The following is a 17,583-nucleotide window of genomic DNA, read 5'->3' as shown; positions in this document are numbered from 1 at the left end:
TTCAAGAATAGTAATTTTAAATACAAACATCACTGTTCTATTCAAGCTTTCCCCATTTATAAAAAATATATTCACAAAGTGATCACGAGGAGAGACGTTTCTGTTTAAGGACTTCGGCTTACAAATGGCAAACAGCCTCATCTCATACAAATTTGTTTTAAGCATGACAAAAGTTCCATCCCTACCAATATTCCTCTATCTCACTCTTATGCTTCTGTGTAGAGTGAGACTCATCTAGCAGTATCTCTGGCAGGGATGGGGAACCAATTCCCTCCAGATTTTGTTGGAATCTAACTGCCATCAACCCCAGGTAGCATGATGATGGGATAATGGGAGCTGTAGGGATGCGGGTGGTGCTGTGGGTTAAACCACAGAGCCTAGGACTTGCCGATCAGAAGGTCAGTGGTTCGAATCCCCGCGACGGGGTGAGCTCCCGTTGCTCGGTCCCTGCTCCTGCCAACCTAGCAGTTCGAAAGCACATAAAAGTGCAAATAGATGAATAGGTACCGCTCTGGCAGGAAGGTAAACGGCGTTTCCGTGTGCTGCTCTGGTTCACCAGAAGCGGCTTAGTCATGCTGGCCACATGACCAGCTCCCTCGGCCAATAAAGTGAGGTGAGCGCCGCAAGCCCAGAGTTGGCCACAACTGGACCTAATGGTCAGGGGTGCCTTTACCTTTACCTAGTCAAACAACATCTGAAGAACCACAGGTTCTTCATCCCTAGCCTATTTGATGTAGGGCCCCTCATTCTGCCAATCCTCTAATGGGGGAAGAAGCCTCTGGTCAGCGCTAATGTTCCCATTTTCCCACTTTCTTTCCTACCTTACAGCTATTTGAGGCCCCAGCTCTTCTGCCACCTTCCTCTCTCTATTGCAGATGTTAATATTGTGCAACTTAATGTGACTGGATGCACAAAAACTGGTTCGTTTTGGGAAATAAAACATTGCCAAAGCCCATAAGTTTAATTAAAGCTTTACTTTCTCCAAAACAGAACAGAAAACAGTAAATCCAAAATATCCAGAAGATCATGTGCAAGTCCAGTAATCACTCAGCTGAATATGAAATATGAAATACTCCAAATAGATCTAAAAATCAAAGGTCTCTCTCTCCTTACTGTCTCCATTTTGCCTGTATTCACTCACTGGAGATGGTCACTTACGGTATACATCTTTACTTCCACAGAGCCTGGGAACAAAGAATAAGGCAACACTCTTTCAAAATGGAGATTTGCAACCAAATACTTTTGTCACCTGATTTAAGGTTAAACACTCATGTTAGCTAGCAGAAAAAAACCAGTAGTTAATAATCAACCCATCAAGGAGTTCAGAGACCTTAGTATATTGCAGTGGTATTTTCTGATGTTAAACTTTCTCAGCAATACACACAGCCATTCACTATTTCAGTGTCAATGAAGCAATGATACTAAACACTTCCATGGTCTTCAGGCTTAGTACCTTAATTCAATACTTGCCACAGAACAACCCTAATACACTACCTATGCTAATCTACTCCAAAGGAGGAATTCTGCACAGACCAATCAACTCACAGTCCCAACAATTCACTAGGTTTTAAATGTGCAAAACAGTCGGCCTTGCTTTAACATTTATTATATTCTGGTTGCACCTATAAATAATTCCAGCACTTTTTTGTCTGATGATAAAAACTATCTCAAAATACTTCTTGTAGTTGACAGGCATGTACAATAATTACTGTTCAGCAAGACCTCTATTAGAGTACTGGGAGCTACAGCCCGAGACAGTAATCCTGACTAAATTAGCTGTAGCTGCAGCTCTTGCAGTCAATTATTTCAGCTAATAACAATGCACAGTCTGTTCCACTGGATGTATGCTGGTGAATACAGCCAGGAGTGTGTCTCTGGGATCAGAAAGCGTTAAGTAAACTTCAGCCAGCCTCTCCAACTTCTCCTGCACTCGTGTTCCAATAAGACCTCCAACGCCTAACAATACTGACTCTTGGGTGTGATTGTTCAGCTTAGTGGTTTATCCATCACCTGTCCATCTGCTGACCTTTAAGGCAGCCAACTCCTGTTCAGAAGGAAGTGTGCATCTGGTGGGGCAAGTTTTACAGCAATACTTTTTGTTCTGAACAAGCAAAACACAGAGACAGAAGCATATGGTATTGAAACCTTGGCCAAGAGTGGCAATCCCCTATTTTATGCTTTTCCTCCTTGCTTCCTTTTTTGTCACGCTGTGCCATCTCCTGCTAAGGGTGTTTCTTGAGGTCATCCTTTGCCAGTTCATGCTGCATCTTTGGATAGCCTGTGAAATGGCGTGTCCTTATCCTTCCTGCCGCAACCTACGTTTTAAGATAACAGGGATGAGCCAAGCGCACAGCAATTATTGTTAACAGGGGCTGGAAATCTCTCAGACAATTGTGGCAAAGGCAGCCCTTGTGATCTTTTCACCCCGGTTTTCTCCTTTCTATATAAGCAGGAAAAAATGACTCTACCAGGACTTTTGTCAGTCTTCCAGTGGTTTTTTCCCCCCTTCCTCCTTACTCATCAAACCTCTTTATTCTTCGGTGCAGTGCTAATGCATTCCGCTTGGTCATCAGAATCGCTATACTAAACTGTTCTCTGTCTTCAGTTTCCAGGTTGAGTTGCAGCTCTATTTAACACTCCATTTTGGATTGCTTTGCTGCTGAGTCAACATTTGAGCTATGGTGGATTGGGTAATGCGGTACGTTCAGCAAGGACAGCATTTGGCACCCCCACTAACTTTGATTAGGTACCCATATAAATATACCATATTTTTCGCTCTATAAGACACACTTTTTCCCTCCTAAAAAGTAATGGGAAATGTGTGTGCGTCTTATGTAGAGAATGCAGGCTGCACAGCTATCCCAGAAGCCAGAACAGTGAGAGGGATCACTGTCCAGTGCTCCCTCTTGCTGTTCTAGCTTCTGGCTTAGCCCCTCTGTCCCTTCCCCCACCTCGCAGAAAAGCCTGCGAGCGCCGCACACACGCTCCACGCAGCTCGTGAAAGGGAGCGCTGAGCAGAGCCTGGGATGCATCCCAGGCTCTGCTCAGCACTCCCTTTAAAGAATATTTTTTTTTCTTGCATTCCTCCTCTAAAAACTAGGTGCGTCTTATGGTCAGGTGTGTCTTATGGAGCGAAAAATACGGTAGATGATGAAAATGCACCCCTTCAGCTTTGTGCTCTGTGCCCACACCATCCTAAATCTGGCTTATTTGAGCTTTACTCCTATGAGCTTCCAGCTTTGGCTATCCAATGAATTCTGTGCATCCTGAACTTCTTCCAAGCCATGCCATAACTCCCACTTTGCCTTACTTTGTCCTGCTTGGGTAACAAATATCATAACTAGAGCGAGACCTGTTGGAATGTAAAAGTGCTGTCTAAAGTGTATAAAATATTACTGGAATGGGAGACAAAGGATGAGCAAGTAAAATCCTCATTGATACACTGGGCAATAGATATTGGTCATAATATAGATAAGAAGCATGGGAACAATTGTGGAATATTGATATAAAATTTACAGCATGTTATGGTCTAAGAGAAAATTATATGAAAATGATATATTGCTGGTATCTAGCACTGAGTAAAATGGCGAAAATGTATAAATCTAAATCAAATAAGTGTTGGAAATGTCAAGAAAAAGAAGTTTCTTTTTATCATATGTGGTGGTCTTGTAGTAAGGTTAAAGCTTACTGGGAAATGATATATAATAAATTGAAAAAGATGTTTAAAATAACATTTGTAAAAACAACAACAACCAGAAGCTTTCCTTTGGGGAATTATAGGGACAGAACTACCCAAATTGTACAGAAACTTCTTCATCTATGCTACTATAGTAGCAAGAATGTTACTTGCCAAAAAAATGGAAAGAAGTAGAAGTCCCAGCAAATGAAGAATGGGTACAAAAACTTATGGAATATGCAGAAATGGCAAAACTTACCGGAAAAATAAGAAATCAAGATAACAAACTTTTTATAAAAGAATGGAAATGGGTTATTGAATATTTACAGACAAATTTTAAACAGATAAGAACATTGGCAGGATTATTGTAATAACCTGCAGTTTCATAAGAGTATGTATTTAAAGTAGATGAATAAATGAACAAATTAAGTTAATTTGGATATGCAGAAGATATTAAAATTAAATTCAAAGAACTGCAGAAAGAGGGGGAGGGAAGTCATGTTTTGAAATGTTAAAATGACTGTAAAATTATTGAAATGTATAAACCTGAAAATCATTTTTTAAAAAAATTGCCCTGCTTTGCCTTGCTAAAACCTGGAATCTGCCCTACTTGGCCTCACTTGAATCTGCTTTGCTAGACCTTGAATGATTGCAGAGAACTCTTGCTGGAATCTTCACACTGCTCCAGCCATTGCTTTCAACAGAAAAGAAAATAAGACAAAGGATGAAATTACACCTTCAAATATGAAGCTTTCACATCCTATCACTGTAATCACATCCATTGTTATTTCGGATTATTTAGTGGAAGGCTTTTTTCAGGTGGAACTCACTGGAACTCAGTTCCTGCACCACTCAGGTGGACGCCATTGCCCTTATAAGAGAACAAGGGAGGCATTCATGGTGAGTTCCAGCACATCTTTTTCTGGAAACATTTGTTGTTGTTTAGTTGTTTAGTCGTGTCCGACTCTTTGTGACCCCATGGACCAGAGCACGCCAGGCACTCCTTTCTTCCACTGCCTCCTGCAGTTTGGTCAGACTCATGCTGGTAGCTTCAAGAACACTATCCAACCATCTCGTCCTCTGTCGTCCTCTTCTCCTTGTGCCCTCAATCTTTCCCAGCATCAGGGTATTTTCCAGGGAGTCTTCTCTTCTCATGAGGTGGCCAAAGTATTGGAGCCTCAGCTTCAGGATCTGTCCTTCCAGTGAGCACTCAGGGCTGATTTCCTTCAGAATGGATAGGTTTGATCTTCTTGCAGTCCACAGGACTCTCAAGAGTCTCCTCTAGCACCATAATTCAAAAGCATCAATTCTTCGGCGATCAGCCTTCTTTATGGTCCAGCTCTCACTTCCATACATCACTACTGGGAAAACCATAGTTTTAACTATACGGACCTTTGTTGGCAAGGTGGTGTCTCTGCTTTTTAAGGTGCCGTCTAGGTATGTCACTGCTTTTCTCCCAAGAAGCAGACATCTTTTAATTTTGTGGCTGCTGTCACCATCTGCAGTGATCATGGAGCCCAAGAAAGTAAAATCTCTCACTGCCTCCATTTCTTCCCCTTCTATTTGCCAGGAGGTGATGGGACCAGTGGCCATGATCTTAGTTTTTTTGATTTGAGCTTCAAACCATAGTTTGCGCTCTCCTCTTTCACCCTCATTAAAAGGTTCTTTAATTCCTCCTCACTTTCTGCCATCAGTGTTGTGTCATCTGCATATCTGAGGTTGTTGATCTTTCTTCCAGCAATCTTAATTCCAGCTAGGGATTCATCCAGCCCCCTTCATGGATCACTGCCTTGCCGTGGCAAAGGGGCTTGAATAACTCAGAGAAGCTATGAACTATGCCGAGCAGGGCACCCAAGATGGACAGGTCATAGTGGAGAATTTTGACCAAACGTGATCCACCTGGAGCAGGAACTAGCAAGCTACTCCAGTATCCCTGCCAAGAAAACTCTAGAAACATAGCCCTGGGTAAATCTCACTAGTTTCAGCAACCTTGGAGGTCCATTCCCTACCGTTACCTTTCACCGCTCTGAAAAGCTCAGATTTTATAACCAGGTTATCATATAAGTCTTGTCTTGTTAAAAACTCTTCAGTGCAACTAATCTTAATCACTTAGAACTTAACCTTCATTTGAATGCTATAGAGCACTTAAACATTTAATTGAATAAGAAAACCAGGATTACAGTCTTCATTCAGACACATAAATCATCTTTTATAAAAGTCTGGGTGCACGGTTGTTCAATTGCCACTGACTTTAATTAGATATGTGCCATTGTGAGGATAGTTGTACCGGGGGTTTGATGGGGAGGAAATCACAGTAGGAAGAATTCAAAGCAATTGTACGACCTTGCATAACCTTGGCTCTCTTGGCACTGCTACCATTTCCCTTTTGTGGTATTTCAAAAATGCCTACCACCAAAGGCTGCAAACCGGCACACATTTAGTTTGCTGAAGTCAATAGAACTGAAGTGTGCTGGTCGCGAGGGTTAACCATGCGCAAGGTCTGAGTCCAGTCCGAAGTCAAGGGTGTGGTATGGAGGCTGTCCATCAAGGCTGAAGCTGGGTCCAAGGCAGGGAGTCAGGTGAGGTCAGGAACTCTGGTGGAAGAGCAGGACAGGGGGCAGGCAGGAACAGGCTACCAGCAATGTTGCTCCCGCAACCTGGGACTGGGGCTGGCTGGCTTTTATCTGCCCCGAGGCATAGGGCAGCCCCGGTCCACAGGTGACTCGCCTCTCCTGGCCTGGAGGCGAGCACTCCTCCTGCGGGAACTTAGCTCCCTCCTCCTCTCTGCCCCGAGCCTCTGCAGCTCAGGAGAGGCTGGAGGGTTACCGGACCCAGAGACAACCTCAGCTTCCCCTGACGGGGCTGGGAGTGGAGCACCTGCAGGCAATGGGTCCTCCATCACCTCAGGAGCCAGAGCAGATTCAGCTGGTGCCTGCACCTGAGGATCCAGCACAGGTGAGGACCCTTCAGGCTCAAGCCCCAGCCCCAGCTCAGCTGGTTCTGGAGGCAGGGACTCCTGTGCAGACTGGGATTCCTCAGGTTCAGCCTCCAAGTCCGGATCCCAGGCCATCACATGAAGTAGCTTACATGCAGTTTTCCATACCCATTGCTAAAGGGGAAATAACATGTAGTTTAGCAAAACTGGCCGGCTCCAGTGAAACTAGGGTTCTGTATTTTTGAATGTTGCATTCAGTATCAAGGCAGTGAACAAATTTTAGGAAGCGCTGAGGGTACTACGCTGCCTTTAACTTTTTATAATGGTCTCCTTAGATACCATTTTAATATGGCTACAGAGTAGGGAAAGAAATGGCATAATCTGGAGGGAGTAAGGTGATGAAGCTGTTGGGTATCCTGTCTTCCTCACAGCTCCCATCCCAATAATTCAAGCACTGATCCAGACCTTTAGGACAACTCACAGTTACTAAAAACAAATATATATGCCCAGATACTGAGGTCCAGCGCTGAGCGCCTTCTGGTGGTTCCCTCATTGCGAGAAGCAAAGCTACAGGGAACCAGGCAGAGGGTCTTCTCAGTAGTGGCGCCCACCCTGTGGAACGCCCTCCCATCAGATGTCAAAGAGATAAACAACTACCTGACATTCAGAAGACATCTTAAGGCAGCCCTGTTCAGGGAAGTTTTTAATGTGTGACATCTTAGTGTATTTTTGGTCTTTGTGGAAGCCGCCCAGAGTGGCTGGGGAAACCCAGCCAGATGGGCGGGTACAAATAATAAATTATTATTATTATTATTATTATTATTATTATTATTATTATTGTGTTCAGGGCAACTTAGTAAATGTGGCAGATCTTCTTGTCCCTTTCGTAGTCGCCTGCAGATGGAAAGGGTTGGTTCGGATGTACACAACTGAGCTTGGGTGAATAAAGTAAAGACACTTGTACATTTCATTGCCTCTCCTTTCAAAATGGCAGCAATATAGTAGGATCTAGGCAGATAGTGCAAAAAAGGGGTGTCAAAAGCAAGTTAGATGGTTCCTTGACTGGTATTTCACTTCCTTTTTGACAGCAACAGCTTCAGAACACCAGCTGTGGGAGATCTTCTCAGCTGGTGCTAGGTGCAATACTGAAAATCGGTTGCTAGGTTCAGCCCCTCCCATTTTTTTACCATGAGAGCTTCAGGGTGGCAGCTAAGTGCTCATAAAGTACAGGCTGACTACTTGGCTGGAGTTCTGTCCAGCAAACAAATAAGAATGAATACTGAATAAATAGCTGGCATCATTTAACCTCCCAGCAAACTTTGTGCAAACAAACCAGGATGAATGCTCAATAAACAGGTCATCTGGAAATGGCCATGGGGGTCTCACCTTCTTGGAATGGTTTCACTACAATGGAAGGATTGGTTGCATGTGTACAAAGGGATGCTTGGGTGGAGTTGCTCCTCCAATCTTCGATTTTGATTCAGGGATGTATATAAGACACATTTAACACAGGCATTGCAACTTGCCAGTATAGCATATATAAACATTAAAAAGGTAAAGGACCCCTGACAGTTAAGTCCAGTCACGAAGGACTCTGGGGTTGCGGCGCTCATCTCGCTTTACTGGCTGAGGGAGCCAGCGTTTGTCCACAGACAGTTTTTCCAGGTCATGTGGCCAGCATGACTAAGCCACTTCTGGCGAAACCAGAGCAGTGCATGGAAACGCCGTTTACCTTCCCACCGGAGCGGTACCTATTTATCTACTTGCACTGGTGTGCTTTCGAACTGCTAGGTTGGCAGGAGCTGGGACAGAGCAACGGGAGCTCACCCTGTCGTGGGGATTTAAACCGCTGGCCTTCCGATCGGCAATCCCTAGGCTCAGTGGTTTAGACCACAGTGCCACATAAACATTATCCAGTTCCTAACAGTTTTTACTGAAGGCTTTGGAGTTGTAATGAAACCTTTGGAGTTACATGATGAATTTTGTTAAGCTGTTTATTATAGTAAGCAATTATTTTTTAAAAAAATAGGAAAGATTGTCACGTTATACAGTAGTTGGCATTTACAACCCCATCCCTATAATTACGATTTTGGAAATTTCATTATAATATATATTATAGATGCACCATCTCATTAGTAAGAGAAGTCTTGCTATTATGCTCCCCTTTGCTCAAAGACTCTTGCTCAGCTAAGTAGATCACACTTGCTTCATTTATTCCCGTACTCATCTCTAAATGCCTTCTCTTGGGGCCTTTGTTGTCTATCAAATGATCTTCTGTAATCCCAACTTATGCTTTTTATTTTGTGCATTTGTTCATAGGTGGATGCACTTGAGTTCCAGGACAACTAAATCTCCCATGCAGGCACACACATACTTTCTTCCCTTTGCAGAATATTACCATGCAATTGACAGTCAAGAAGGCTATCAGTCAAGAAAGGTGGGAAAACATAAATGATGCATTACACCACTTTGCAAACTTATGCGCAAAGTCAGACAGGGCGTTGGAAAATGAAAACATCACTGAATGAATAACAGGTTGTAGTGCAAGGATGCAGAGTGATTCAGCTCCATGAATTCATAAGAGAGGGAAATTGTTCTCTAAACAAAACAAAAATAGGAAGGCAAACTTACAGTTCTGTAATTAGCACTCTGTAATGAACAGCCCCTTCACTTAGGCAATGCTCTCCTCATTGTGTTGTTTTGGGTCTTTCCCTGGAAATCCCCACCCACCCAAACCCACACTGTCAAGATTTCCAACTTTTGACTTCCAAATTTTGCCCAGCCCCCAGTGGAACCAGGCATAACAAAGGGGGCAAGTAATGGGACCTAAAAAAATGTGACCCAAACCTAGGGAAAACCCATGGAGGGTTATAGCAGTCCTTACATCCCATTATTACCTGACTGACAGAACAGTGTTTACTTGTTGAAGCTGTGAACAAAATACTGGTTAGTAAGCAGTCTTTGCGTCTGTGCTCAGGCAGCTTTTTGACGAATCCAGTAGAATTATTCATGATAAAAAGATGAAGGGTTAATTTGCCCTTTTGCACCAGTTCTAGGATGCAAGTTCCAGCCCCAACACTGATGGGACCAGTTCCTCTGCTTGGGCTGGGAATATCATACAGTTACACAATGCAAGAGTCATTGCATCACTCTCTTCGGAGAGAATGGCAAGATTTATGTGGGGGTTTTTACCTTACAGGGTGCCCCACAAGATCACTGCCCTGCAAAAAGTGCTTTTTCCAGGACAGTGAACTTGCATGGCACCCCAAAACGTGTGTTATGGGGCACCATGCCAGACAAAGTGCATTCCAAAATTGTGTGAGATTGTTGCGACCATTTTGGCCACTGCCCTCTCACGAGAAAAAACAGGGTATCCCGTTTTTCCCAGGGCAGTTGACAAGTTATTTGTCCTGATTTTAACATAGTTTATATAAAGCTTGTACAGTGGAACCTTGGGTTGCAAACGTGATCCGTGCGGACAACCCGTAGCACCATGTCTGCATATGCACGGGTCGCAATTTGGTGCTTCTGTGCATGCGCAAAGCGTGATTTAGTGCTTCTGCACATGTGCGAGCGCCGAAACCCAGAAGTAACCTGTTCCAGTACCCGAGGTACCACTGTACTTGAAACTCTTCACTTGACTTAAAGTGAAATCTCAGTTATTGCCAGCCCCAGTCTCTGTCTACAACGAGCCCTAGGCAGAAAGACTTTAAAATGAAGAAGTAGCAAATAATTTTCTTGTTTGTTTGCTTGTTTGTTTGTTTGTTTTTAATGACCATTTTGCTTGCTACAGGAGTTCTGTTTACAAGTCGTGACCATAACTGCATCTTTGAAGTCGCTCTCATAAATGGAAGTGTCACTGTTTTCGAGTTTGATCTACACCCAGGAGAACAGGAGTCTGTTTGCAATGTGTTCTTATTCACTAGATTGCATCTCTTCAGAGGTTACGGAAGGACTGCCTGTTCAAAGGCCTGTTAGCTTCAATAAAGTGTGGGGTTTGTGGGACTGGTTTAAAAATTTGGATTCACCCAAACTTCATTCCTTAAAAGAAGAAGAAGAGAGTTATTGTGGCAGTTTAGAAACTTAATAGATTTACTGTAGAACTCAGCTCCAACAAAGTTTATGCTATAATAAATCTATTTGTCTTCAGGGCATCACAAGGCACTGCTATTTTTGTTGCAGCAGATTGGTATACTTACTAACTCTTTGCAAAGCTCAGCCATTGTTACATTTAAAATTTAAGCTGCATTTTAATATATTTTAAATTACCATCCTCCTGTTATTGACAAAGCTGATTTTCAGATTGATTTCTTTTTTTATACTGAGTACAAATATCAAACATATATAGTGTGCAAAGGCAGTCCTGTGTAGGAAGCTTAGGCTGTTTCTTGTCAGAAGGTTGGAAGAGCAGACCAGAATATAGGGAGTTGTTCTCTACCTAATCTACACATTTTGCTCTTGTTTTATTCTGTGAATAATACATGTACGCCAAAGGAACTTTTAATCTGCCAATCCAATTGGAGAAAATCTGTAGTACTGTTACTAACCATTGCTAGTATTCTGGCTATCTTGTTTATTCAAAAACAGCACTACCTTTTTGCATGTTCTATTTATTAGTGCTTATTGAATAAGCAAGGCAGCATAACAATGCTTTATATTCATACAAGATGGGCTTATTGGGGAGGGGGGAGAGAAAACATGCCTTGTGCAACGCAATGACCACCAATATAAAATCTGTTGGCTCTTCACGGTATCCAGAAAGAGGGTATTGGAAAAACTTAAGATAATTAAGGCCATTGGAGATCCAAATCCCAAAATATACATTTTTAATGACCAGCTTGGATTGTCCAGAATGCTATTTGCCATGTAGCACATAGGAAAGCAGCTTGCTGCTGATTATGGTGACAAAGTAATGCACAACCTTACATTAGGCATGCAAAGACCAATTCATGCATTTTTTAAAAAGCAATGCTAGCAACTGTATACTGTCTAAGGCGATATTTTCCACGGATCATTTAAAGCAGGACTCATAAGCCTTTTAATAGTGAAATGTATCCATTTTCCTGGCCATTCTGACTGAAGCTAGATGTTTGGTGGCAAACATGGGTCTAGAGATTCAGGCTGTTATTGCATAAGCATCAACTCCTGGGGTTTATTTTCTCTGTCTCAGCAGAGTTAAGCAGAAAGTCTTTCTGCATCTTCACAACCACGGCAGTCCAGCCTTCTCTTGATGAATTACCAAGGAATAACCACCTCACCCATCCAGTTCTTCTCTAAAGTCTCTAGTATTTACATTACAAGTTGCATAGCACTACTGGTCTACATATAAAACTAGAAACAAAACTATTTACAGATCTCTGCTTCATCCAGACTTCCACATATTCTGGCAGCCACACGGACCAACACTGAGTGCCTCAAATTCAGCTCCATCTCTCCAAACATGCCTTGATGAAGACACCTGTTGCTCAGGAGAATCTACGTTGCTAAGCAGATGTTTCCGGTGAGCCTCGAGGATGCACTTCAAGCCAGTGCTTCCAGGCTCGTTTCAAGTTGATTTTGGCAACACACCAATGCAGGTTGATAGACCTAACTGCAAAGCAGTGTGCCTCTTCCATTTTCACCCGAGAATTGGAGAGAGAAAATGTTGGAATGGCCTCTTCTTAGGCACAAGTCACCACCCCCTCCCCCAGGATGCTTCTCCCCTGCAGATCACACTTCTCTTTGCAGCAGAAAAGAATCAGTCCAAGTTCCTAGCTTCATGTGTTGGGATACTGCCAGGGAGACAGAGTCCATCATGACCCCACGTCGTCTCCGTTGCGATCCATCAACCTCCCGTAGACACGCAATATCATTCAATTAGTGACACGAGCTCCAGAAATAGCTTGCCACATTCCAGAGCTGGTGCACGCTCTATCAGCAGATAATGCACAGCGAAAGATGCACGCAGGAGAGCATTATTTACAATTTTATTCAGCGTTGGTCAGAACAAAGAAAACATGACTGCCTGCTTCGGTGTCTCAGGCACAAAGAGAGAAACGAAAGCAATAGACAAAACATAAACTTCCTGTGAACAGGAAATACGCAGACTCTGTGACTCACAAAGCCTGCTCCCTTTTAAGGTGGAACGGAAATATCCTAACATCATGGAGGCTGCCAAGCTCCTAGTTTTACATTTAAGTGTGTTCTCCTTCATGGAGAGCACTTGTTGCAGTGGGGGCCGACAGGACACTCCAAAGTTGTGGGGCGGGCTAATTGATCGTTGGCCACTGATGTGATTGGGCTTCCCTTGTTGTTGGGAAGATGTTAATGTTGCCATTTGTTGACTGACAGCCAGAAATGCTATAACTCCCTGCACGGGGTGTAGAGCTTCCTCTTTTTGCCCAGTGCATCAGATTGCCCGTCCCCCCCCCCTCCCTATATTTAGGGTTGTTCACTTTGACCTTGCTATGCCTATGGGGTCATCTGCTTTTGGGGCAGGGGCCCGGCAGGAATTTTGTCCATCTGGCTGATTGGCTGGGGCCATTTGGTTTTTTCCTACTGCATAGCAAATCGTCACAACTTGTAAGGTTGCGGTTAGGCATTGGTTTATGGTTTGGTTGGTTGAGGGGCATGGATTGGCTGTGCCTGCCCCTCTAATGCTGCTGCTGCAAGGGATTCCGTTAAAGGAATATAGGGGCTCACTATTGCTTTTGTCCACCCTGTCAAGGGGGCTAGGGCCATGCAAGAGCCCCTGGTTGCATTTGGGGAGGGCTGAGGGCAGGTTCCCTGCTCCGTCACTACCCCCAAGTGTATTCCCCTTTTCTGACTTTCGCAGGCATGTGGAATGTCAGTCTGTCCCCCATGGGGCAGATAGTCACAACCAATGCCTAAGCAACCACTCACATTTTTGTATTTTAATAAAGTTGTGGCCAAAATTATGCCAAAAACCTTAAAGAAAAATTTCTGTGTGATGTGTGAGTTATTGGGGTGGCCCTGGGGACCTCGACACACAACTGCTTTGTGTGCTTCAGATATGAGGCTAAGATCAGTTTTGTTTGGGACTGGTTCCTAGTGCAAAAGCAAAGCTTATATTACTCCTACCATACATCCAGTTTCCCTTCTGAATGCATTTTTCGGGAATCTGAAGTGCCATTCTCTTTGATCACGACTTCTTTAATAATGTGCAGCATCTTTCTCTGACAAGACTGTAGCATTATCATTCCTAAGATTATTTTTGAAAAAAACATAAACATTATCATCCCTAAGATGGAAGAAGGGCCTTTCAAAGTGGTCTACAGCAAAGACCAGAGAACAGTACGTATTATGTCAATTGCTGTGGCAGGTTTCATTAATTAAATAAATTCCTTTCTACAGACCGAAGGCATTTTCTTTTCCTGGATTCCTGATTTTTGGGAGACAATTTACAAATGTAGATTTGTTCTGTTACCTGCAAGCACAGCGTATCAGCCACATTTTGTTGTTGTTTTTAAATACCCCATGCATTTTTCATGCCTCTAATGATCCAGCTGTCAAGCTGGCTTACCAAATCATTTTTTAAATAAAATTTAAAAAAACACACACCCAGGCGTTTCATCTCAATTGTTGGGAAAAAAATAATAGTTCTTCATAGCATCATCTCGGTGGTAGCAGTCAGCCCGTCACCAGGTACTGAGTCAGGTACTAATGATGAAAAATAAAAGGAAGGCGAGCTACATGCAGCAAATCAATGCCCTACTGCGCAACACACATTGACCCTCAACATGAGGAATCAGAGCTGGGGAGAAGATGAATTAGACAGCCTTGCTGTGGCTCTCTGCCTAACTAAGGAAGAAAGAAAAAGTGTCCATGAGGGGGGAGGAATAGAACCCCTTTCTGTCCACATTATGAAAGAGAGGAGTGTGTGTTTAATGCGTTTAATGCATGCTCAATCCAGGAAAAGCAGGGTTTTCAGTATATATATATAAAAAATAGTATATGCAACAACAACAAAAAGCCAAGAGTTGTATTCCAAAATATCTGGAGGGCACCAGGTTGGAAACGGCAGCCTTAGACACTGCTGGTACGTCTAAGGTGCCTGGAGACTGGCAATCATGTCATGTATTTATAGCAGTGACCAGAGGCGGAATGACCACCAGGAGGAGCGCAGAGAGAGGAAACGCCATGGTGCTTCTGCAGCAGCAAAACCGGACGCCTTCTTCTGCCCCAGCTGCAACAAAACATGTATCTCCCATATCATTCCTCTTCAACCAGGCCTTTGGTTGATTAACCTTGAACACCTTTTAATATGTGTTTGTGGGAAGAGGTGGGGGTTATTTGTTTGTTTTTGTTGTATTATGTATTTTGTACTTTATATCTCACATTTTTATGTCATGAACCATAATAATAATAATAATAATAATAATAATAATAATAATAATAGTGTTTTCATGCGCTCTGGTTTCCGTCACGGTGTTCCGTTGCACCAGAAGCGGTTTAGTCATGCTGGCCACATGACCTGGAAAGCTGCCTGCGGATAAACGCCAACTCCCTCGGCCTGAAAGTGAGATGAGCGCCACAACCCCATAGTCGCCTTTGACTGGATTTAACTGCCCAGGGGTCCTTTACCTTTACCTTTTTTATTACCAATGTAACCCAGAAGCAAATACAATCAGAAGGTCAGCGGTTCGAATCCCCGTGACAGGGTAAGCTCCCGTCGCTCCATCCCGGCTCCTGCCAACCTCGCAGTTCGAAAACACACCAGTGCAAGTAGATAAATAGATACCACTGTGGCGGGAAGGTAAACGGCCTTTGCGTGCGCTCTGGTTTCTGTAATCTTATTCCCACTTATTTTGGAGGAAGCCCCATTAAACTCAACAGGGCACACTTCTGAGTAGACATGCATGGAATTGTACTGTAAACCTTCCACTAACTTAACCACTTAACCCTGGGCTGACTTACACTTACCTGTTAATAACTTTCTCATTGACTGATGTCTGGGAATGAATGTTCCATAACAGTGCGGGACACGGGTGGGGCTGTGGTCTAAACACTGAGCCTCTTGGACTTGTTGATCAGAAGGTCAGCGGTTCGAATCCCCACAACGGGGTGAGCTCCCATCACTCCATCCCAACTCCTACCAACCTAGCATTTCGAAAGCACACCAGTGCAAGTAGATAAATAGGTACACCTGCGGCAAGAAGGTAAACAGCGTTTCTGTGCACTCTGGTTTCTGCCACAGTGTTCTGCTGCACCAAAAGTGGTTTAGTCATGCTGGCCACATGACCCAGAAATCTGTCTGTGGACAAACACCAGCTCCATCGGCCTGAAAGCAAGATGAGCACCGCAACCTCATAGTTGCCTTTGACTGGACTTAACCATCCGGGGTTCTTTATCTTTACCTTTTTTTTTTTTTAATAATCATAATCATAATAGTAAAATATTTTGGAAACAAATAAAATACTGTTTATTTATAAAACACCTTATTTAGAAAGGCACGGTACAACATGATATCACCGAGCTCTCATCTGTTCCATTATCTTACCCTGATGTATTTCTTCCCCTTTTGGTGGTGCTTGTTACTCAATTGCTTTGTCTCCCGCCAGTGAGAATCTTGTGCTCCACTTCACATTCTATCTGGTCTTGCATCTCTGCACCTTTCCAAGTCTGATCTCCCACAGTAACTTCACCTCCGGCTCCCCGCATTCCGGCTGCCACACTCCACTGCTTGGCAAGGAACAACTAACAAGAAAGGTGACTCGAAGTGACAGGTTTGTAATAAGTACAGCACCCGATCATGGCTGCTCTCCTCATTTTAACCCTGTTCTCAAATTTCTCTGCGCTCGCTTCTGTGCCTCCTGATCCTATAACTAAACGCTTTCAAGCCACAACAACGGTGGAAATAAAATGATTTATAATGATAAGCGTTGGCTTAGCTGACCTGTAATACTGGAGGAATGCAAGTAATCACAGATGCTCTTGTTTTTCAGCGTTTTGTCTTTAGAAATGATAGAGGTCTGCTGAAGTGGAGCCTTTCAAAACTGCCAGAGCATCACACTGTATAATACAGATGAAAATTCCAACTTACTCTGACCCGGCCTTCGTATCCATTAATACAGATAAGCCCTCAGTTGTGATACAAGAGTGAGTCATACAAATCCCCCATTCCAAATATACCTGCCGAGTGGCACTGTCACAGCCATCTAATGGTCCACCATCAAGGTGGCATTTTAAGCTTCTGCTCCTTCTGACATTGTCCCTCAAATGAACAACCAACAATCTCTACATATGACAGAAGGAGACCGGATGCCACTCATTGTTCTTGACAGAGCCGTGGACTGCAAGCATGCTGTTTTTGATATCTCAACCAAGGGATAGGTCTTTTATAATGTTTAAACAGAACAGAGCTGATCAAGCGATGATATGTAGTCCAGGTCAAAAAACTGGCCTCTCAGCTTTTGCCAGTGTTGCCAGGGAAGATTAAAGGAGAGATAGAATCCAGCTTCCCACTATAGCAGATTGGTGTCTTATTTTGACTGTGCACCTAGCAGCTAGTTTACGGAAGCAACCAGCGAGGAACTCATAGGCGGAAAGCTTACATCTGCCTACAAATGGCCATTAGCTGAGTGTTTAAAGATTCTGTAAGTACATATAAGTCTGTTCTATCAAAATCAGCGAGGACTAACTAAAGCAGTTGAATCTGCATTGGTCTGCCACTTTTCTCGGAGACGTTTCCCTTTTAAAACAGTGATTTCTGTGCCCCTTGGGCAGCCCGCTGACTTGGCCACAGCTGAGTCAGGTAAAATATCACAGGTGAAGCTTCCCTGTAAGTTTGGGAAATAATGTATAGCAATACTGACCCACCTTTGAAAGCTCAGAGAAAAGTGTTGATACAAGTGCCAAATGGCATCAACATCGCTGCATGTTGTTAAAAACTGTAGCTGTTGATTTTCCTTCTCTCTGCTAGGAAACCATGAACAGCATCATAATAAGTAACCCAGTGCTGTTATTACATCAC

General features: G+C 43.4%; 1 long non-coding RNA gene across 3 annotated transcripts; it reads right to left on the bottom strand.

Moving 5' to 3' along the window:
* Positions 1-1,034: 1,034 nt before the first annotated feature.
* Positions 1,035-17,524, bottom strand: LOC308482098. Of its 3 annotated transcripts, none has more exons than XR_013989000.1 (4): positions 17,430-17,524; positions 16,111-16,622; positions 13,692-13,812; positions 1,035-1,184 (listed from the first exon to the last, which is right to left on the bottom strand). It is a non-coding gene; the product is annotated as an uncharacterized lncRNA (long non-coding RNA). The 3 variants fall into 3 exon arrangements; XR_013989001.1 differs by lacking the exon at positions 1,035-1,184 and adding an exon at positions 10,256-10,652 and having other exon boundaries at positions 17,430-17,523; XR_013989002.1 differs by lacking the exon at positions 13,692-13,812 and having other exon boundaries at positions 17,430-17,521.
* Between the last annotated feature and the right edge of the window lie 59 nt (positions 17,525-17,583).

This window comes from Podarcis pityusensis (genome assembly GCF_964106645.2).
Source record: "Podarcis pityusensis genome assembly, chromosome: 7".
Taxonomy (NCBI): Eukaryota; Metazoa; Chordata; class Lepidosauria; order Squamata; family Lacertidae; genus Podarcis; species Podarcis pityusensis.
Note: the sequence above shows the minus strand (reverse complement) of the source record. Positions and strands in the feature narration are given on the sequence as shown.